Genomic DNA, 24,050 nt, shown 5'->3' with positions numbered 1-24,050 from the left:
CTCAGACAATTAGGAATAGTGCTTCCTCAAGACCCAGCTATACCACTGTTAGCTATATACCCAAAATTTACTCAAGTACACAACAGGGATATTTGCTCAACCATGTTTATAGCAGCTTTATTTGTAATAGCCAGAACCTGGAAACAACCCAGATGTCCATCAACGGAGGAGTGGATACAGATATTGTGGTATTTTTACACAATGGAATACTACTCAGCAATCAAAAAGGAGGAAATAATGAAATTTGCAGGCAAATGGTGGGATCTAGAAAAGATCATTCTGAGTGAAATATCCCAGAAGGAGAAAGACAAACATGGTATATACTCACTTATATAGACCTATAAGATATGATAAACATAATGAAATCTATACACCTAAAAAAGATAATTAAGAGGGTGGACATGGGATTTTTTTTGATCCTTGCTTTTTTCCTTCAGTTATATTTTATTGCATTCATTTTATGACAACTTGCATTCATCTGCTGATTTTATTCATTCGTAACTATAACATAATTTAGTCTTTTGCTTCCTATCGTTGGTAATTATACTTATTTGTCTCCCTTTCTCTTTCTCTCTGCATGACGAGCAATACTTCACTAAGGCAGGACATCAAGGGTCGTCCTGATATAAACAACACTGAAGTAATTATCAAAATAGACAGTTCTTACATCTGAGTAAGACTAATTCTGTACAGGTAAATTCACAGAAGAAGGGCACTGGTGTAACGGACAAATTTACACAATTCAGTTTTCAAGTTAAAAATTCACAATTTTAAGTTGCAAAAATTAAAAGTTCTCATATTTTTTATTAGATTCCTTACTAAAATTGTTACCATTTATACAGCCATGGGCGCCATGTCTCCTTAGTCCTTACCAGAAATCATCTACAAGGGTGCTTGCTGGCCTTGTCACAGATGTGCTTGTATTCATGTTTATTTAGATAAAGTTCTTTTCTGAATTGCTTTATCACATCCCCCAAGCCCGGGCTTCTTAGGCTGTTTATCTTTTTCTATTAAAAAAAAAGATTTTTTTAAAAATTATGTGCATGTGTGTGTGTGCGTGTGAAGGCAGGTCGAGGCCTGAAGAGGTTGGACGACCTGGTGCTGTTGCAGGTCTTGAGTTCTGGGAACTGAACATGGGTCCTCTGCAAGAGCAGCTGGCTCTCTTCACTGCTCCGTCAGCTCTCCAGCCCCGCTTGATTGTTCTTCTTACACAGGCAGGAAGGTATTTTGCACAGACTGTCATCGGCACTGCATTTTGCCCCGGGCTATGATTTTTCTACTCATTTGTTCTTAGTCACTTTCTTTGTTTTAGAAGTTTAAAATTTTTTTTAATTTAATTTAATTTTATTAATTACATGCCCCTCCCCAAGTCCACTGATAGGGGAGGTCCTCCTCTCCTTCCTTCTGATCTTAGTCTATCAGATCACATCAGGAGTGGTAGTTTAAAATTTTTTATATCATTACTATGCCTCTTCTTCTTCAATGGATTTTGGGCTTCTAGTCTGGGTTGAGGTAGTTTTCTGTTAGTAAAGGTTATACGACCTTTCTAAACTTTCTTCTAGAAATTTGCTACTTAAATTCTTCCAACTAAGCTGCAACTTCAGATTTTTTTTTCTGAATGGCTATTCAATTCTGTGAGCATCACTCTCCATGATTGTCCCACTGACTCCAAATACCACCTTGGGCATACTTTGAGCCTTTTACGTGTGTGAATGTACCCTCGGATTCTCTGTGCATTATGCGACGTTCCCTATATTCTTATTCTAGCAACTGAGTAATCTTAACGTGTATTCCATACCAGGGATCTTTTTTCATAGTTGTGTTGACATTTTTGTGCATTGGCTTTTCCATATAAACTTTATGATTAGTTCACTCAATTCGTGAAAGCAAAAATAAAACAAAAGCTTTATTAAGGGTCTCATGGGGGCTGCCAAGATGCCTGAGAGGTCAAAGAGTTCTTACTGCCAACCCCTGGGCCCCACATGGTAGAATAAGAGAACTGATTTGTGCACATCATCCCCTGAGAAACACAAGTTCACCTGATGATGCGCACACACAGACACAGACAGACAGACACACAGACACACAGACACAGACAGACAGACACATACACAGACACTCGCATGCACGCACTGCAGTGGACTCTCGAACCTTGAGTCTCATTGGAATTGCAGTCGATTTGTATTGATTTGGGGAGGATCTTGTTACACTGGGTCAGCCCATGCACAGGCCGCATATGTCACTCCATCTGTTGTTATGCCTCACGTTCATGCGTATTTCAACGTTTTCCTTTATTAGATCTTTATTGTTTTGTTGTTGTCATTTGTTGTGATGAGATAACTATCTTCTTGAAACAGCGTGGTCCTTTCATGTGCTCATCAGCACCTCTTGTAATCTATCTGTGTCTTCTCCCTTCCTTTTCTTTATCTCTGCCTTCATCAAATACAATCTGGGGGAATTCTCACCGAGGCCACACCTTTAAATTTCATTTTGAGGCTCATAAAAGTGAAAATATGACCTATTGAGTGTATTTTTATAAGCAATATAGAACACCTCCGCTTCATATTTGAAAAAAAATGAATAAAGCTCTACTGACATTTCCTTAGAAAAATCAAAACCTCTTCTAAATAACTAAATATTCTGAATTACTAAACTAAGGATAAATTACTCCCATTGTTCAAACTACCAAAGGAGAAGATAATTAAAGAACTCTCTTTGTAAGCCACCTCTAAATTTTACAGAGGCCAGGCACTAATTACTTTTCAACATACAAAGGGTGGGAATCAGTGTCTATTTTATCCAAAAGAAAGCAAAGAAAAGCATAATGGTTTTTATTAGAGAACAAAGAGCTAGAAGGATACTCTGATTTCCTTCACTGACAAGGTCAGTGCTACTGTTTCCCTTTAAGCAAACAGACACAGGTGAGGCCATAGGAGTCTGTGTCCTTCCCTTTGTCCTCCTTGGATGGACAGCCACAGCAAACACTCCTCTTGACGACCAGAAGCTGCTTGCTCCACCCACAGCAGCCTCACTGTAGGCAGCAAGCACCAGCCTTTTCTGGGTAGGCTTGGGGCTTTGTATACTGTCTCACATAGAGTAGTTGGTACAGTACAGACCCATCTGTCACAGGGAGAGACAGAGGGTTGGATACAGCTTTATTCTAGAGGTGGCTGTGCCTGGCTATAGAACACTGCAAATCTGATAGTACTGATATAGCATATATGTATGTGTGTATATATATATAATTCCTCTACTTTAGGGAGTGTGAACCCTTGGAGACAGGAGGCATGCAATGTTCCCTAATACTTAGCAAGAGGGACATTTTCATTACCTCTCAGATATTGGTTGAATGAATGAAGCTGATTTTATACAAACAAAGTATTTGGACCTGTGTGTTAGGGGACAGGAATAATGGTGCTTCTCTCTAATAATACTAGCAACTCAGAAGGCTCAGGCAGGATGGTACCTGCGAGTCTGCAGCCAGACTGGTGGGTCACAGGTTAGCCTGTGATCCTGATTGTGGTGCTGGGTGACTGTGACCCTGTGTGAGTGAGGTCCTGTGAGACTGTGGTCTTGTGTGAATGAGGTCCTGGGTGACTGTGGTCCTGCTTCTTAGAATAAGGAGGAAAGAAGGCTACTTGTGGATAAAAAGAGTTTATTTTAGTTTATGGTTCCAGGGTGAATGTACATCGTGCAGGGAGGCATGGCAGTAAATGGCAGAATGGTTGTAGAGCAGGAAGCTGAGAGCTCACATCTTTAAATGCAAGCAGGAAGCAGAGAAAACAGGAAGTGGGGAGAGACACACTCTCAAATCCTGTCCCCAGTGGTATACTCTCTTCAGTAAAGTTCCACCTCTCAAAGGTTCCACAGTCTCTCTGAATTATGCTACCAACCGGGGGACCAAGTTTTCAAATACCTAAGTCTACGGAGGACATTCTCTTTCAAATCACCACAGTCTATTTTATTAATATTTAGGCGGTTAGTTCTTCTCTGTAGATGGCTGGGGATGTCCGTGACTGCAACAATAATGACATCAACCACAGTACTCCTTCAAATATGCCTATGGGTTCAGGAAAACATTTTGTCACCTAATATTTCCTGAAGAACTTAACATCTGAATCCCTGAGCACTTCCCATATTACAGGGACATTAGCAAGTGTTAACATTTTCAGAAAGGAAAGATAGCAAATACATTCTGCATACAGGTGAGGCGCCCCAAATCATGTTCAATAGCCACCGATTTCCCCTCACTCCCAACAAGCAGAATTATAGTTTCAGTGCTGATCCTTGTTGTTGTGAAAACAGGCAATTGCATTTCTTCCTAGGTAGCAAACAAAACAAAACAAAACAAAACAAAACAAAACAAAACAAAACAAAACAAAACACTGTGCAGTTGTAATCTGTATTCCAAGGGCATGGTGGAGAGACGTGTGCTCCTGAGACAGGGCCATTTTCAGTAAGAAGGCTTCAAGGAGATAGCTCGAGAGGGAAAGCATGCAACGCCAAGGCCGGGGAAAGGTTGAGGTGTGAGGCCGGGAGAGGGGGTTCTCTTAGCTGGCTTTTCATGGACTTGACTCTCGTTTATGTGTTCTCCTTCCTTGTAACAACCATTTTCTCAAGCTTGTCTTCTAACCTCTCTGCACTTCCCTTTTCATTCTTTTTCTGGGTTTCTTTTCCGCTATTCACCCCTTCAAGGAGATGTAGCTCTTCAATGAACATGACACCTTCAACTACCGCTGCAGTGTTAATACGTTCACTTATTCCCGTATTTATTCCTATATTTATTTATTCATTTATTCCTATATTTCACGTATTCATGTGTTTCCTGCGCACATTTTCCTGCATTAACAAACTATATATAAAAGGGTTGCTGCCTTCTAGATTTACAACAAGCAGCATGTGCGTGTGTGTGTGTGTGTTGGGGGTATTTAATATGGACTAAGATGATGAGAATTGTATTGTATGGTCAATAAGTGCCATGGAAAAGAGACAAGTAGCAGTTCAGGAATGCTGGGAATGAAAGTTGCAACGTTCAAGCTGGTGAACATTGTTGGCATTGACCAACAGTGGCTTCTGAGTAGACTTGTAGAACATGGGAAATCAGCCACAGCATGTGGGAAGAGGCTTTGAGGCAGAGGGAACAGCTAGGGAAAACCTCCCTGTAGGCATGCGCCTTGTTGGTAGAGCTGGCACCAAGTGGGAGCTTACTGTAGAAATAAATAGATGATGCTAGCCCAGATCATATGAAGAAGTCCATGGGCAAATCCTGTGGGCAAGAAGAAGGAGAAGCCCATACAGCGTGTTGAGCCAATGACATCATCTGACATTTCAAAAAGGGCTTTTTCTTCCTTTTTTTTTTTTTTGTATTTATGGATGGAGTGAGTGGCAGAGTATGTGGAAAGTCAGGGTAGGAGCAGGCTCCTGCAGTAATCCAGAGGCGATGTCGTGGTGACTTGAGCCAAGGTTGTAGCAGTGTAAACGGTTAAAAGTGGCAGGGGATCTAGAGCAATTCTAAAGGCAAGAGAAATTTCACAATGGCTTAGATGCAGAGTATAAGAGGATGAGAAACATTAAAGCTTATGGTTTATGGTTTTTAGATCTGAGCAACTGGAAGGATGGTTTTGGGAGGGGCAGATTTCACAAAGAGAAGACCAACTGTTCAATGATGTATTTTATTTTAATAGACACCTAACATTGCCTCTAGTGGAGATGTCAGGCAGAGGTCTGTGTGTGGGTGGTGTATGTATGTGTTTGTGTGGACATAAATACATGGGGTGCATGGGAAGGCCAGAGGTCAACACTGGGTATCTTCCTCATAGCTCTCTAAGTTTTTTGACACAGAGCTTCTTACTGAAGCTGCAGCTCACTGACTTGGCGAGGCGGGCTGAACTATGAGTCCCAGGGATCCACCTGTTCCTTGCTCTCAATGTTAGCACTGTAGGCATGTACCCACTGGGTCTTGTTTATATGGCTACTAGGGATCCAAACTCAGGCCTTGTCCTTGTGGTGCAGATACTTTACCTACTGTGCTGTCTCTCCAGCCCCTCTTAGAGATTATGGGAGAGCTTTTAAGCTAGACAGTTAGGTTTGGGAATCATAGGAATATAATAGACGATAATACTCTACAGGGATGGAGGCAGATACAGAAGAGAGAAAAGTCCAAACCAAACTTCGGGCATTATAACGTGGAGTGTAGGGGGAAGGGTTGATCTGAAAACAGCCTGCCAGTACCTTCTTGAAACCTCACACTGGATTAGCTGATGCTCCTTTACGTGAGTATAGATAATTAACCCGACTTTGGAGGAAACCTAAAACCCCACATTAAAATTGCATATGTTCACGTCATCTTATTTGATTGGGCCTAACATAGTGTTTGATTAATAATGAGCATATAACAAAATTAAAAAGCTCTTCATTTCATTATTACAGCACACAAGCATAATATTAAGACGGGTAATGCCTTCACTTAGTGCTGTTTGCTGGGGAAGCACTTTAGATGCTAGAGTATTCCATAACATTTTATGGTTTATTTTATGGATTGGCATCCCGCCAATGTTATTTACTGCAGATTAAGTATTGATTCAGCAGCAAAGTAGGATATTACGTTCAAGATTATTTTTGCTGGAGTTTATCTTGAATTTTTGCCTTACTCATCTCTTATACCAACCCTACCATTTCAAAATAAAATCAGAATTCGGATAGCTGGCTCTCTAATGTGGCAATAAATTAACTCAGGTAGAAATAAGACCACAAAAACAAGCCTAGTATTATTTATAGCTCTCTGAAGACACGATTTAGGTTTTGCTAAAATGTAAAGAAACAGCTCACACATTTTATTGAATGCTAAGTCCCCTTGAGATTTTATGTGGCTCTCCTGGATACACATTATTTGAAGAGCCCTGTCCAGATCTGGCCTCAATTACACAGATTCTGATCTGAAATATTGGCTGCCCCATGGAAGATGAAGATAGCAAAAGCTAAAGCACCAAGACTCAGCGGATCGCAAAAAAAAAAAAAAAAAAAGGAAGCAAAGGACAACAAAGGGCTTAGGAGACAACAAAACATTTCTGCTGGGTGGCAGGAGCAAGAGCGTCAATGCATTGCTCTTGATGCTTTAGGAACATGAGAACCTAAAGCTATCGGTCTTCCCTTGGTTCGTGGGAACTAATCTTTTGTTTCTGACGTAGACCAGTTTGCCTTTTTGTCTCCACATCCAGAACAACAGCAGAATAAATTAGCAGATCTCCGCAGTGCAGAGTCAAGAGATTTTAGTCTTGCCAAATGACACAGCGTGCACCTCTGAACAATTTAACGTTCACACATCACCCCTTTAGCTTTGGGTATTGAGATGTGAAACCCCACAAGGACCTCATAAATCAAGAAAGAAGTCAAGATGGGTGCAGATGGGGAAATGGGGGGACAAGATGGGGCAGGTTATAACTGCAGTGCAGAATGAGGACAAGAGGGCACAGAGGAGGGGGAGGAAGCAGTAGTGGAATTAGGATACAAGGGGAAACTGTGGTGGCACACAAGACACTCCATGGACGGAGCACACACACACAAACACACACATACACACGCATACACACGCTATACATATATGGACGACAAAGTAGGGGAGCGTTGCTCTTTTTGTGGCCTTTAGTCCCACTCACTGGATGATAAAGTCAGGTGGAGGCTGGACTTGGGTAGGAGGATGGAAAAGGGAGGGAAACGGCAATGAGCTGAATCAGAAGACTGGGCTCCAGTCACACCCACACCACTAAATGGCTCAGCTGACCCATCGCAGACTACACAGCCCTGGCTGCAATATCCTGGTGGACTTGGAAACCAAATCCCCCATTCTCCCTGTGGTGGTGGGATAAGGACTTGGGACTGTCAGGGGGATGTCTCAGGATAGTTATTTAAAACAATTGGTTTGGTTACTGTTTTGGTTATTCTTCATCGTCGGTCTGGCTGGATTTCAAAATTACCATGGAAATATACTTGTAGGTGTCTTTGAGGGGTTTACAGGAAGGGTTAACTGAGGGAAGGTGAGCTCCCCTGAGGCGGCTGTCACCATTCCACAGTCTGGACCCACAGTAGGAATGAAGACAAAGATGAACACAGCATGTATCTGCCGCTGCCTCCTGACTCTGGATTCAATGTGAGCAGTCGCTTCTGGCTATGCCTCCCCTCCTGTGATGGACTGTACCCTCAAGTCACGAGCCAAAAGAAATCTTTCCTTCCTTCAGGTGTGGTTTTTGGTTAGGACAATAAGAAAACTCACTCATTCGGTTATCTTGAGGTTTGAAAGTTGTTCTAACATACTTCCGTGAAAGGGGAGAGGAAAAGCGGAGACAGGTATATTTTGGAATTGACTGCGGGAATGTGTCCTTGTCACTAATTATGCATGCAGAAGGGAAATGAAAAGCTGAGACTGTTGGGAGTGGTTGTTAGTGTATTTTTCTTTCTTTCTTTTTTAATTATTATTATTATTATTTACACTTTATTCACTTTGTATCCCCCTCCCTACCCCTTCTTTATGCATGTCCCTCCCCAAGTCCACTGATAGGGGAGGTCCTCCTCTCCTTCCTTCTGATCTTAGTCTATCAGATCACATCAGGAGTGGCTGCATTGTCTTCTTCTGTGGCCTGGTAAGGCTGCTCCCCCCTCAGGGGGAGGTGATCAAAGAGCAGGCCTATCAGATTGTGTCAGAGGCAGTCCCTCTTCCCATTACTATGGAGGCCACTTAGACACTAAATTGCCATGGATTACATCTGCACAGGGGTTCTAGGTTATCTCCATGCCTGGTACTTGGTTGGAGTATGGGTCTCTGGGAAGACCCCTGTTCATCAGTAGGCTAATGGGATATGTTCCAGTTTAGGTAAAAAGAATCTAAAAATTGCATTTTTTTTTTTTTTTTTTTTGTGGGTATTCTTAAGTTCTGTTTTTGATGATTTTAGGATAAACCCAAATAACTCTGCAGGAGTTCCACCGCCTGATTGATTCTTTCTTAGAGATAGTTCCAAGGAAGGTCTGTATCCTAAACCTTAGCTTGCAAGCAAGGTTTAAATTTTTTGGATCATCTTCCTTCCCACCCAAAGTCTTCTAAGTTTCAGATCTGCTGCTCTCTGTGCATGACATTTTATTACACGACACCTAACAGCATCTTTTGCACTCAACAAGCTGTAGAGTTGTTAGTAGTATGATCTTAATTTCATCCCTACCCTAGTTAATAATCTCTGAGCTAAAAATCTCTCCTGAATGCTCTTGATTACAGGCTCCTCTTCAGTCTACATCCCTGAAGTCCTGAGTTACATTTACTAAAATGTGTCTCTTACCATGTTAGGCTTAAAGGTTTATGGTGGCACAGTGCAGCTTTCAGAATTAAAGGGCGAGGTTTCCCTTAGACCCATTGCTGTAAGTTAAATAGTGACCTCCCAAAGACTGTCAGGCCCCAATTGGCAGAACCTGTGGCCATGGAAGAGACACTTTGTGGCCATGATAGATTAAGGATTTTATCCTAGGGAAATTATCTGAATGGATGTGGACTTGCCCTAAGTGTGATTCCAAAAATCTGTGCAAGAGGGAGAAAGGCCTGTAAGAGAGGTAAGGTCAGAGAGAGAAAACGCTGTACTATGCTACTGGCTAGGAAAGTGGACAAAGAAATCACAAGGCAAAGAGTATAAGGGGGCTTTGAGTAGCTGGTAGCTGGAAGAGGAAACAATTTCTTTCCCCTGGTGTGTGTGTGTGTGTGTGTGTAGCCTTGTCACACCATCAGGCCAGTGAAATACATTTGGACTTTTACCTCCCCAAACTACAAACTACTTGTGTTTTTATTCTCCTAAGTTTGTTCCAGTGTGAGAGGGTTTTGATATACTCTGTAGCCACCCTTTATTTAACCCCACATAACATTTATCCCATATAATAAATTTAATGGCCTTTTTACTAAATTGTCAATCTTCTCTGTCGAAGGAATTATACCTTCTTACATTTCTATTTCATGTGCTGTCCTTACCACATTTACTACCTAAGTAAATGCTTTTATTTATGGGATTCCGGGTAAAGGATGCCTTCTCCTAAATTCTTGCCAAACCGTTCACCCCTCTCTCTTTTCTACTTGTATTCATTAATATTTTTTTTCCGGTTACGCTCGTGAACCAGATATATAGGGAAAATATTTTTTGTCTAATGATCTTGACTCTTTTTCAACTCTCCAAACATCACATCATCAGTCACTGTTTCCATTCTCTACTTTTCCGTTGTCTCTCTCTCCTTCTTCCACCGTAGCTTTGACATTCGCCATCTCTCCCATGGACAATAGTCAGCTGGTGCCCCCATCACCACCAACGTCTTAAAGTTCAGTCCGCCCTCCACACTGCTGTAAACACCACATCTGAAATAGTGATGGTATTCCTTGTAGTCCCACAGAAACTTCTCTAACCGGCTCCTCAAGCGCAACACGAGTGTTGGGTTTTCAGCATGGAGTCCAAGACCCTGTGCATTGATTTTTCCCAGGTTCATATCCTCTTAAACATAGCCACGAGCACCTGCAGCCCTGCCCTCGCTCATCTGCTCCTGCTGGTATTCCGGCTCACACTTGTCTTCCGTCCCACTCTTCCTTTCTGTGTTTTCTCTCGAAGCCTGTTAGAATCCTCCCAGGCCTGGAAGGCTCAGCTCAAAAGCTACTTGCCAGGCAATGGAACAGAGACGTCTTTTTTTTTTTTTTTTTTAATCATTAGATCTGGAACAGCTGAACGTCCATAGGCAAAAAGCGAAACCTAAACACAAGAGCTCACATCTTACATAAAAAAAAAAAAAAATCATGTGCAATGAATCATAGAATACAATGCAGAATCTAAAACTATAAACTTCAAGAATATGACAAGATAAAGCCCAGAAGATGTTGGCCATGGCAATGATTTTTTAAAAATATACAGAAAGCTTAATGCATGATTTCATGAAGTATATAAACATGGGTTAAGTGGGACTTCAGTAAAAATTTTAAAATTGCTCTGAGAAAAATGCCAGGAGAATAAGAAGGAAAATCATATGTTAAAACATTTACAGATGTGTGACAGAGGATATGAAAAAACAAGTTAATCAGAAAATGGGCTAATGACTTTGATAATTCACCAAAAAAAAAAAAATGTATCAGTCAATATGCAGGTTGGCACACACAAAGATGTTCTATGCTTTGTCGCCAGAGAATTAAGATCACAACAGTAGTGAGCCACACGCTAGCTAGAGTGACCAAAGTCCATTATGACAACACTGAACTCACTGCTGGTGTGAATATAAAAAGTTGTGGACATTCAGGAAGACAATTTGGTAGGGTTTTTTTTTTTCAAAATAAAAACATAGCAATCATATTAGTTGGAATTTATCTGAAGGAACTGAGAGCCTATGTCTAACGCAAAAGGATGTGCATGGATACTTGCAGGAGATACAACTGGCCAAACGTGGAAGCAACCAAGTTGTCTTTCAGTAGATTAAAGGATAAACCATGGCACATCTGGAAAACAGAGTATAACTTAGCATGCGAAGGGGAATGAGCTGTCAAACAGAACCTTAATTCATATTCCTAAGGGAAAGGCACTAGGGCACTGGAAAGATGGCACAATAGTTAAGAGCACTTGCCACTCTTGCAGAGGATCAGGTTAGGCTCTCAGCACCCATACGGCAGCTTACAACTGTCTATAACTCCAGTTCCGGGGGACCCAGCACCCTCTTTTGGCTTCTGCAGGTATCAGGCATGCACATAGCGCACATACGTACATACAGCGCTAACATACATAAAACTGAAAACAAGTCTTAACAGATCTGGAAAGGCTATATACCGTGTGCCTAACCACTGTCGTACCTCATTGTCTGTGGGTTCTGCGTCTTTAAATTTGGTTAGCTGTGGCTCAAGACTGTTAAAAAGAAATGCCAGGATTGAACATATATACACCTTTTCTTATTATTCCCTACACGGCATAATATCTATGTAGTACGCTAATACTAAGACCCACAAAAAGATTGCATAGGTTATTTTCACATGCCATGTGCTGTATAAAAGACTGGTGCACCCATGAGTTTTGGCGTCTTCTAATCCTGGGACATTCCTGGTGGGTAGTGAGGGAAGATTCCAAGGTGACATTTTGGAAACCGCATGTGAGCCAGTGATTTGAGGGGCTGGAACTGGAGAAACCAACACGTAGAACACAGAGCATTTTTAGGAAAATGAACCTACTTTGCCTGATAGAATTATCAGGGTAACTGCTGTTACACACTTCTCAAAGGCCCCAAGAGTGAACCCTGCTGTGAACCATGGATTTGGGGTGATTATTTCTTATCATGGGCTTGCTGATTGACACAAGTTTACCAGATGCTGCTGTACATGCGTGAGGGAGAAAAGAGTTGGGGAATCTCTGTATGTTCCTCTTAATTTTTCTCTTATCTGAAAACTGCTCTAAAGAGTAAGGTCTTGAAAACAAAAGCTCTCAGCCTGCAGGCTTCCCAGGTCCTCTGCGAGTGAGCTGCTGCTGGCTTCCTCCACTGCTGGTGTTTATGTGCTAGCCTCCCAGACTGGACTGCTGCGGTCTAAGAATGAAAACGGAGCATCATTCCTTTCTTTCCTGGCATCATGCCTTGCTCACAGCAGGGGCTCCAATACATGTTTGTTAAGTGAGTCAACCTGCCTTGCAGCAAGGTCCCTCTTAGTCTAGCACATCCAATTTCTATTTGCATTTTTAAGGTCACTTGTTGTAATTTAAGATAATAAAAAAGGCAAAAGCTGCTTGCGTAGGAGCCTGAATGATGTTGCTTTCTAGCATACAGACATACCTTAAAGGTAAATGCAAATACAATAGAGATACCCCAGATTATTGAGAAATAAAATGGGAAGGAAGCAATAGAAATTTAAATACGATTACTTCATTGTCACTGATGATGGAACCTTCTTCAATCTAGGGTTAGCGAATGAGTGTCTTTTTCTTAATTAAAAAAGTTTGCATTTGTTCATTTTGTTTGTGGCTGCACTTGTGTGAACCTTTGTCTGCACATGTGTGGAGGTCAAAAGGTCAGTTTGGTTCTCTCCTACCATGTGGATTCCTGGAATACGGGCACCAAACAAAGGTCAGTAGGCTTGGTGGCAAAATCTTTACTGCGGAGTCATCTCACGGCTTCCTTATTTTTTGTTATAGAGCTTTCTAGAATCTTTATCTTAGAATTGTGTAGGCTAGGATGACACGCCGGATCCTCTTTTTAAGTATATGCTGGTTCCATGCCATACTGGATATATCATGCTTTACATAAACTATATTCATCAATTAAAACAAATGAGAGCTGGGTGTAACGGTGTAGACTATTTACCCAGTATTTGAGAGGCTGAGGCAAAGGTATCCCTAGCTTGACACCAGCTCAGTTCACATATTAGGATTCTATAGGAACAACAACAACAACAACCAAAAAAAAAAAAATAATTTTTAAATGAGAAAAGGTGTCTGTACAATTTGATAAATATTATATTTCATGAAACACATAATGCAATGTTACTATACATGTTTTATATGTGTGAAAGCAATATATTTTTGTAAAGCTTTTGGACTCTCTTTTATATTTAACACCTCTAGAGGAATACTGGGATAGACAATGGAAGGAGCCCAAGAGAGGGAAGAAATCATTTGGTAGGTAGCTCCTGAATTTGTTCAGGTTATTGAGTGAGGGCCACGAAGAGTGGAGCGTGGAAGAGTAGGGTAATAGAATTTCTTCTAAGGCCTACGAAGTGCCTCTTTTAGTCCCAACCCGGTTTTCCTAATGCAAACTAATTCAGCTGATTAAAAAAAGCTGAGGTGAGAGGATGAAAAAAGGGTTTTAATTAGTGGTAGCACACTGATTTTATTTTCAGTTTTCTCAAAAAAAAAAAAACACAAATTTTATTAATTGAGAAGCTTTTGAATGGTCATGGATGTCTGTAACCGCATAAAATACTCTCTTCGTCCATCTAGGCATACACTGATTTTCCCAAGAAATCAAAAATTTGTCTCTTTTTCTTTCTTGTATTATTTCATGGATAGTCTATGGACTTGCTTTAAAAAAGGTCAGCCTTTTTATAAGTGAAAATGAATTTTCTCCACAAATAAGTGTCTTTTTCTTCCTCTTCCTCCTCCTCCTTCTTCTATGAAGAAATCAGTTTATTAAGCTCACACCTTTGGTTGTACAAAGTCCAAGAAGGAGTCTGTTGCATTGCTTTGGCCTCTTGTGAGAAACCCTTTGGACCAGGTCACATGATGCCATCATAGCGTGCTGAGGCAAGATGCTAGGGAGGAGTCTTGCTCTTTCATCAGAACCTTCCTGAGAGATTAGCCAAGGGTCCCAGGAAAGCTAGTTACCTTGTTTTATCCTAAGGACAGTTGCTTTAGTGACCTCATAAGTTTTCATGACATCTCACATCTTTAATGTCCCATCACCTCAATACTGCCACATTGAGGTGAGAGCTTCCAACACAGGAGGCTTTGGGTGACAGATGCAAACCATATCTAAACTACAGTGCTCATGCCTTGATGTGAATCCATAGATACTAAAACCTCTGAGTAAGAGCTGGGAAGGGTCCACTATGGCTGCCGATCAAAAGAACAGTATTCTTTCTATGGTACTCATTTTATCTTGACTGGTTTGAATGGGCGCTGCATGTGTGTGCGTGTGTGTGTGTGTGTGTGTGTGCACATCTATAAATGTAATTTAATATTAGCTGTCTCCTGATGGAACGTTCTAGGATTCAGGATGTTTCAGCAGCCCCAGTCTGGTGGTGGAGTCCGGGGAGGACCTAGAGCGCTGACAGTTTTCAGCGGACACTGGCATCCTGAAGGTTCTAACACCAGCAAAGGGTGCCTCAGAAACAGGACAGAGGAACTTGCTGGTGAGAGTGGGCAAACAACCAGTAAGTAAAACCTCCCTTCCTCCGTGCCCTCTTACGTAGGTCGCCATCAGAAGGTGTGGCCTGGATTTAGGGTGAGCCTTCCCCTTCCACCTAAAATGATCCAACCAAGAAAATCCCTCACAGGTGTGCCCAGATGCCTGGGTTTTGGTTATTCCAGACGAACTCACGTTGACAACCATGAGTAGCCATCATAGGATAAAACTGAGCCTCATTTAATGAGTAAAATTATGGGCATTTGAGATGTTCCTAATATTTTGCTCTTGTTAAGTGTTGCGATGAATATCTTTGTCCACATGTCATTTCTCCCATGCGAGTGCAACAGAATGCGTGTCTAAGAGAAGTCAACATGTTGTCACAAGGTGCCCTTTCCTCTGTGCTCCTCAAATTAGATCCCATCCCCTCTCCGTTAACATGTATAACTGTGCTATATGATCAAACAAAAGAAATATAGATAGCACCATGTTAGATGGCTAGAAAAGGTATTTTTAGGTGCCCTTTGTACATAAGTGGGTGGAAAGATATACCTGGAGACTTAGTTTGGAAACCATGTCCTTGAGCTGAATGCTGAGGAAGCACTGCAAAAGCAGCTCTCCAGGAAACTGCCTGCCTGTTAGATTTTTTTTGTTTTGTTTTTGTTTTAAACTTTGAAAGCAATTTTTTTTTTTTTTTTTTACTTTTGCTTATGAGGAAAGAATTAAGTTTGCAAAAAAAAAAATGTGTTTAAGTTTGCTGAGTTAGAGGAACACAGGAAGGAGTTACCAACATCTTCTGAAGCCAAGGAATTCTCCAGAGTAATAGTTGAGTAACATTTTTAATTGGCAATTATTTAAAAAGGACTAATTAACACGGCAAATGGTAACAGTGGGATATGGTGGGAGAGTAGCTGCTTGTGTGTGTTTGCCTGCAGTAGCCAGAAGAGGGCATTAAGTCCCCTGGAGCTGGACTTTCAGGCCATTATGAGCCACCACTTGTGGATGCTGGGAACAGAGCTCAGGTTTCCTGCAGGAACAGCAATCCTCTTAACTACTGTGTGGTCATCTCTCCAGCCACAAGGATAACAGGTAAAAGAAAAAAAAAAATGAGCTGAATGTTATTCTTGTCTGAAGGCAAGAATCTGAACTGGAAAACATATGTGTATGAAAAAGTCTTTATTGGTCAGGATTTCATGAAAGGCACAAAATCCATTGTGGATAGTTTAACCGGGGTTTTTCTTTTTCCCTAAAGTAATGTAGGAAATGTCACCTGGAGTTTACTGGGGAAAACAGAAAGAAAGAAGGAAAAAGCAAGAGAGAAAGGCTCTACATTGAACCCTCTTGAATGATCTGAAGAGAGAGCACAGGGGCTCTTCTACAGGAAGACTACTGCCTCTTCTGAGAGCAGGAAGCAACACATTTCAGGGATAAGCTGAGGTAGGAGCTGCCCCACACAATTCACACATCCCACAGTGGAGCTGGACAACAGGGATTGTCCAAGCCATGGGGACACGACCTCTGTCTTTCTTCCATGCACCTGCCTCAGAGGCACTAAGCTGGTAGAACCTAACTCACTCCTAGGCGTCTAGCTTAAGAGATCTGGGGTGTGCAGTTTTTATCTTTTGGTCTTCAGCAACATGGAAGGCCTAGTAGAAAGAGATTTTTTTTGGAGTATACCTGCCTCACTAGTGACTTTATGTCAAGAGAAACACCAGAGAAAAGCACAAGGAAATAGCAAACACCAATGATAATCATTTCTTCTTCGGTATCAACATGCATTGTAAGTTCTCCCAGATATCAACAGGCCTATTCTACAGGAGCTAAAAGACCACTTTCGGAATAGGAATGATAAAAACTATAAAGCTACATATGTAAAGGTTTATTTTATGTGTGTGTCTCTGTGTGTATAAGCTTGTATGAGGGCATTAAGTCCCTTGAAGCTGCATTTATAGGTAGTTATGAGCCATCCCATGTGAATGCTGGGAACAGAACTCAGGTTCCCTGCAGGACCAGCAAGTTCTTTTAAAAGATTTTTTTTTTTAAATCGCCAATATTATTCTTAGAAATTTATTACCTGTAGAAGACAGCAAGGAAGAGAGTAGCCTCACTCTGGTTTGTTCCGTATGATTAGAGGCAAATAATATTGCTTTAGACATGATTAGAATGACAATAAAATGTCCTGAAATCATCAATGTGAAGGGACAACTGAATTCTAATTGTGTTTATGTAAAAGAAAAAAAGAAAACAGTGTCTGGATTTTCTGGCAATATGATAGAATTATGACAATATGTTGATAAAAACATCTGGTTATAAACACATCTAAATGATCAAAATATCAACTTAAATGTGCAGCGAAGATCTCAAAAGCATAAAGAGCTGAAGGCAGGCGTGTGCTGTTTGCTGATTTTCCTACCCCAGGCTGGTTCCACTCGTGTCAGATTAGAGTCTTCAGGCACAGGAGCTAGACACCCATCCCTGGACAGACCCTCAAGACCTCAAAGGGCCATACATTTATTGAAATTGCAGGTTAGAAAAATGCCTGTCAGCATGGGAAGGTGTCAAACTTTGGCTAGTTAAAAACAAAACAACTTTCCTTGGAGAATTTATCACCAACTTTCTGTGGTATAAAGTTGTAGGTCAAAACAACTGGTGTGGGATGGTCCAAGATATTTCATAGCAACTGGGGACATACATTTTCTTTCTCTCTTACCTTACATTTGCAGTCTCTCTTGTGTGTCTTAGATTTTGAACAAAGCAGTTCTATTATTTCTTTTGATACCTAACACATTCCTTCAGAGCAGCCCATTATTTATGCACTGGAGTCCTGTGGACTATTCCTGGCAAGTTAATCCCTAAGGGGTCAGACCTGTGGTTCCAGATGGGGACAAAGGTGGGACACAGATTTCACTTCTCATCGTTTTAACTCCCCGCTGAGCAAGTTTCCTAACTTCTTTCTTACTTTAGCTCACATGGGGATGATGCTGTCTCCTAAGGAGAAGCTCACATCACACATTCATCACATGAGGTATCTTTAACAAAGGTTTAGCCACCAGTGGGGAGGAAGCCCCCTGGGGTGCCACCTTCCACATCATTGTATTCTAAATCCTTAAACTCCTTTAATATAAAGCTCAAGGAAACGTAGGACTTTGGTTAATAGACTATACTTGTAAAATTTCTCTCACTTTCGTGGAAGATATTAGATAATTAACATACCTTTCACACTTAATTGGTCACAAAGCAAAGACCAAGAGCAGCCAAAAGATTGCCACCTCATGTTTCACTAGAATCAGGAATAATTCTGTGGAAGTCATTACTTCAGGAGTTTCTGATACAATATCAGCATCTAGAGCACAGCAGGCACTTAATATCTGTCTTGATCTTATCTTAACATTACATTACAAATGTAATGTTGGGATTAACGTTACCTATGCCTGAGGCATCACCAACAGAAGTGACTGACGGGTGTCTTGTGGTCTGTTTTATCATCTCACTTATCTCTGTCCTTCTCAACTGAAAGTTATCTGGAGCTTGTCTGTAAATCTCCAGTGATGAAACATCCGTTCCCCCCTCTCCCAAGGCAGCACATTCTTGCTGCAGGCTCCAGGCCTCTGAGCATTTGATATGGATTAATTTTCTCCCTCAGTTTATCATGAGGCCAAATCAGCATTTCCTTAGGTCCTCTCACAGCAGACCCAGAGGTCCTTAGTGAATGACTAGGTTATATATAACACCTCCAATGACTGCTTTGTAAAATATTAAAGAGAATTTATATTCTTCCTGGAGAGATTAAAATCCTCCCCACAACATCTTTGAATCCCCAATTCCCTCCATAGACAAGTTAGCAATGTATTCCCTGCTCCCTCTCCTTGTCCTAGATTTAGTCTGTGAAATTCTTTACATTTTCAGAGCAATGTCACTTAGGCTCTTAGTACAGTTCTCTGAAAGCAAAAGCTCTCCACTGGAGGAACCAGCCTTTTAGGAAGTCAGCCAGTGGCCTTCTATTGTTAATTTCACAGGTTGGCTAGAGGCTACCAGCCTATAATGGTTTCTCTTTTCACCCTAGATGATCTACCAATATATCTCCATATCAAATCTTTTTAACTAAAAGACATCTGCATATTCAAAACAGTTCATTTTTTTTGATAGACTACAGATCAATAAATTCTAAAAACAAACAGGAAAAAATAAACAAACAAACCAAAAACCAAAACCAAACCATAATTCTCTCCATCGTACACTTAAGTTTATAATACTAGGTAAATGAGTACTCTGAAGAGAGGCTATATTTAAATAAATGCCTAAATGCTCCTCAGTAGAAACTAAGAACTCTTTTATGAGTGTCGTTGTTCATTTTTATAATAGCTATACCGTAAGACTACTTCAGACCGTACAATTCAATGGCTTTGACTATATTCATAATCACCAACTCTATCAAAATATCTCCATCACCTCAAAAATAAAATCATTTACCCAACGGGAGTCATTCCCCCTTTTTCCTCACACCAGCCTTGGGCAATCACTTATTGATTCTGTCTCTACGGGTTTGCCCATTCTGAATGCATCATATAAATGCTACGGTAATTAGTCTTAGGTGATTTGTTTGCTTCACTTAGCACCATGTTTTCAAGGCTCGTCCATATCTAAGCATATGCCAGTACTTCATTTCTTTTTTATGCCACTCTTCCCCAACAAAAAGAAGTCCACTGTGTCCACACTAGAAAGCGCCTCCTCCGAATCAGAAGGAGGGCAGAGTAAAGACAGTTAAGAAGGAGAGTCAGAAAAGCTCCCTGCTCCTTAGTGTTTGCCTAAGAGCAAAACATATTTGCAAAGATGTACCCCTCCCTTCTCTCCCAGAAATGACAGAAACTCATTGCTGGAGACGCCTGTAGGTCCTTATTTTGGGAGTCCAGCCAGAAATTATGTAACCAAATTAGTAACTCTGTCTTACCCACTGCTAGTTCCCCAGTTCCTTACATACCCCCAAACCCATAGATGCTTTCCTCTGTCTTGCTGCTATGCCACTAAAAGCTGACTTTTAAATTTGGTATAAAAAGACTGGAAATACGTTTATATTCCCCAGTTTCATTTAAAATATTGATCTCTAGTTGTGTTCGTGTTAGTACTATAATCTGTTACTCTTGGTTGACAATGCTGAGTGCATCTGAGTTCTGCATTTTCTTTGTTTGAGGTTTATCCTGGATAATATGAGTCTCACGTGTTAGTAAATTTTACTAATTTGTCTTTTATTATATGAGTCTGTCCCAGCTACAGACTTAGGGATGCTGAAGGGAATAACATTCTCCTTCCTCCATGGCAGTATTTTGCTTACCTATTCCTCAGTTGGTAAACATTAGTTTTGTTTTGTTTTTTGCCTGCTATCAACACTGCTACTATGGATATTCATTCACAGGTCATTTTGTGCCAAGCATTTTTATTTCTCTTGGGTATATACCCAGGGGCAGAATTCCCATATAATATGGTAGCTTGATATTAAAGTTTTGTAGAAATACCATACTGTTTCCAAATGATTACATTTTATATAACACCAGCAAGTTTGAATGTTTCTGTTTTTTTTCCTATCCTTACCAAAACCTATTATTTATTTTATTACTTGTCTTAATGTATGTGGAGTGGTACCCTGCTGTGGTTTTGATGTATACATCAAATGTATTAAGCACATACTCAGGCGCTCATTTCTACTGGAATATCTTCTTTTAATAATTTTCCGTTTAAGTCATTTGTATGTGTGTTTCTAAATTAGGTTTATAGATACAGCTTCCTATATTTTGGATATGAGTCCTTATAGACAAAAATCTTTGCATTATTTAGATAAGTTCCTATATTATAAATAGGACTCCTATATTGTAGATATGAGTTCTATATTTTATATACAAGCCCCTAAATTACAGAATAAGTCCTTATTATAAATACAAGTCTCTTACCCTATTGATACAACTTCTTGTATTATAGACACAAGTCTTTATGTTATAGATATGAGTCTTCTATATTGCAGAAACAAATTCCTACATTACAGAAACGAGCCTCTGTAATACAGATATAATTCCCTTGTTAGAAATATGATTTGTAGCTAAATTCTCCTGTTGTATAGGTTTTTCTAAATAGTAATTCAAGTTTAAGAACGCTTGCTTATTCACGGGTTAAGGATTTCAGGAGTTAAATCCTTTCTTCTGGATTTGTTCCAATTTGGGAAGACTGGTGCTCAGGGCACACTCTGAAGAGTGCACACAGAGAAAAGAAGGCACAGTGACTATCAGAGAGTACCGTGGTCAATGAGTGCAGGTAAACAGATGAATCAATGTATGAACTCACTCCTAGTTTGCAGCACTCCTCTGGCTTGTGTCCCTCTGCTGGCCTTTCAAAGAAATATTCATTTCAGGGCCCAAAGTTCCCCCGAGGAGCTGTGAAGCATTAGAAAGGTGCGCTTGCTCCCGCACATTCTCTCTAAGCTGTTTTCTCCACTCCATTGCTCCACAGCACATCCACTACCATATGGAAGTCTGCAGGGTTTTCACAGTGAGAAACAGTTTTATGTTCAGCTCTTTACACCTGAGACCCACCGACTTAGGGAGAAATAAACAGTTGTATTTTCAGCTTGATATCGACTCTGTAGCATTTTCACCAGTCCTGGGTATTTGTGCTGAGGATGTTCATTTGGAGTTTATTCAGGGGGCTCAGACCTCACACGCCTGATCGCACAGTAGTGTTCTCAGCATGGCTGTCTCCTCAATTAATCACAGAACTGTAGTGGGATAGACTTGAGGCTTATAGGGAGGCAGGCTGCATAGCCCTGTCTTCAGATCGACTGAATTCACTGCAGAGATCGCAGGACTGACAAATGGTCCTAGCCTGGCAGCCTGTGTTTGCACATTATTTATACCAGCCTATTTTGCAAGTTAAGTTTGATATAATCCTTTCTATGTCCTGAGTGTTAAATCATAGAAAAAAAAATCTGAGTGATTAAAAGAAATGGGAAGAATCAAAGGACTTCTAGTAGAGACTGCAGCGAAAACACAGAAATCTGGGAGACTGCACGAAGGAAACATTCTGGGCTAAGAAAGAACAAAGAGCAGCAAGGCTTTCCTTACTTGGTAACGGAATATAATCGACATTCTAATGTTACCTAGGCGAAGCTGCCTGCCTGCTGGAATTACTCAGCTCACTTTTCCCTCGTGTGTACGCTACTGAGGTGATTGGAGCATTCAGGTGACACACGTATAGATATGGCCTTTAGAGCTATTGGAACATTCATAGAGTTTTGAGACTGTGAGGGCCCTCGCCAGAGAAAATGGAAAGGGGAATTGAGAAGAATAGGAGAGCTGGAGAACTGTCTCAGAAGTTAGGAGCTCTTGCTGAGCAAGCTTGAGGACTGGAGCTGATATTCCCGTACTCACATTACAAGCCCAGCTCTAAGAAAAGGTAGAGGCAGGAGGATTGCTGGGGATTGCCAACTTGTAGCCTGGCCAAGGAAACATGATCCCCACATTCTGGGAGGGTTCAGAGGAGGATACCCAGTGCCTTCTTCTGGCCTCAGTGTGCATAGGAGTACATATTCATGTGTGTATATGCTCACAGAGACTCAAGCACACACACACACACACACACATACACACACACACACACACACACACACACACACACACTTTTTTTTTTAATTAGATGGAGGGAACATCTAAGTATATTCTGGTCACTAGGGTAAAATACCCCAAACTGGGTAGTTTATAAATAGAAACTTGTTGCCCGAAGTTCTAGAAGATAGAGAGTTTAAGGTCCATTAGATATCTCAGTCCTGGTATGGACGCATTTCCTCATGGGCACGGCCTGATAGTTGTATCTTTATGTGGAAGAAAGGGAAATCAAACTCCCTTGGCCTCCTTTATACAGGCACTAATGCCATTCCCGAGGGCTCCATCCTCATGACAGAATCAGCTCTGAAAAACCCCTTCTCTTAATGCTACTGTGCTGGAAGTTAAATTAGGGCGGAGTGTTACAAATGTTTCCAGAGGATTACCACGAGCAAGCACACTGACTTCACCGAGTTTGGAGAAAACGATTTACACATCAAAAAAAATGGCCATCGGTACTACCGCACAGTACTCACGCAATGTGTTCTTTTCGACACAAATGTAAGCATTTCCACAATTGCTTGTGTCACACACACGAAAAGAGGAAGTTGGTTGTTCTACCAGTTGGTTTAGGGTTCAGGGGCTAACTGACTCTGTTGTAGACATAGGGAGGAAGGCCAATGGTGTTCAGATGCTGTGTGGGCTGGAAGGGAGGTAGCCATCCCATCTACGGAAGTTCTCACGAATGGCGTGGCAGCTTCCACATTAAAGAGACTCGTGTGAATCAGATCAGAATCAAGCCACATCTGTCATAATTTGAGGTCATTTTTTTTTTTCAGGAATTTTGTGTTGTTATTCAGCAGTTCTGATGGAGTGAGGGCTGTTGCCTGGACAGATGGGTGTGTCTGATGCTGGTGGCATGAGGTATTGGCGTTTAATACTGACCCCCATGCATGGTAGAACGAATGGATGTCTGTGGGCTATATGTTGAAGATCTTAATTATAGATTCTACAAGTGGGCAGCTCTATACAATATCCCTCACCCCACCCCTCACGCGCAGTATGATTCTTCCTCCTCTTTCTGCTGCAAGCATTTCCAGCCAATAGATTTTCTTCTTCCCCATCCCTGCCTAGCTCTTCAATTCTGCGAAAGGGTTCCTCTCATAAAGTGACATTCTCCCCTGTAAGAACAATAATGGTGCAGAATACAGAGAAGTTTCTTTCCAGCGTGAGGGTGACTCCAGCCAAGGTCCGAACAGCTTTGGTCGCTGCAGATGTGCTGCCAGGATCAGTGTCACTCTAACGGCATGCGTGGAAACCCTGAACCAGCTCACACAGCAGAACACAAGCTGTTAGTTTAGTTCTGTGAATGGCAGGTACTTCTCATCTTTTTGCTTTCATCTGTGTTTCGATTTTTAATTTTCAGGTTTAGATTGACAAATTTAAAACTTGGATTATTTTTTTTACATATTAAAAAGCATTTTTTTTGCTTCCTTTCGCAAATTATAGCCATATTGTTATCTATCTATCTTTCCTTCCTTCCTCCTTCCTTCCTTCCTTCCTTCCTTCCTTCCTTCCTTCCTTCCTTCC

The 24,050-nt window shown here is 41.1% G+C and overlaps 1 protein-coding gene across 1 annotated transcript in view; it reads right to left on the bottom strand.

Moving 5' to 3' along the window:
- Cpa6 (carboxypeptidase A6) overlaps nucleotides 1–24,050 on the bottom strand; it is a 285,009-nt gene that overhangs the window by 22,886 nt on the left and 238,073 nt on the right. The window lies entirely within an intron of this gene.

Source organism: Psammomys obesus, unplaced genomic scaffold (assembly GCF_907164565.1).
Source record: "Psammomys obesus unplaced genomic scaffold, mPsaObe1.curated_primary_1811, whole genome shotgun sequence".
In the NCBI taxonomy this organism is placed as follows: Eukaryota; Metazoa; Chordata; class Mammalia; order Rodentia; family Muridae; genus Psammomys; species Psammomys obesus.
Note: the sequence above shows the minus strand (reverse complement) of the source record. Positions and strands in the feature narration are given on the sequence as shown.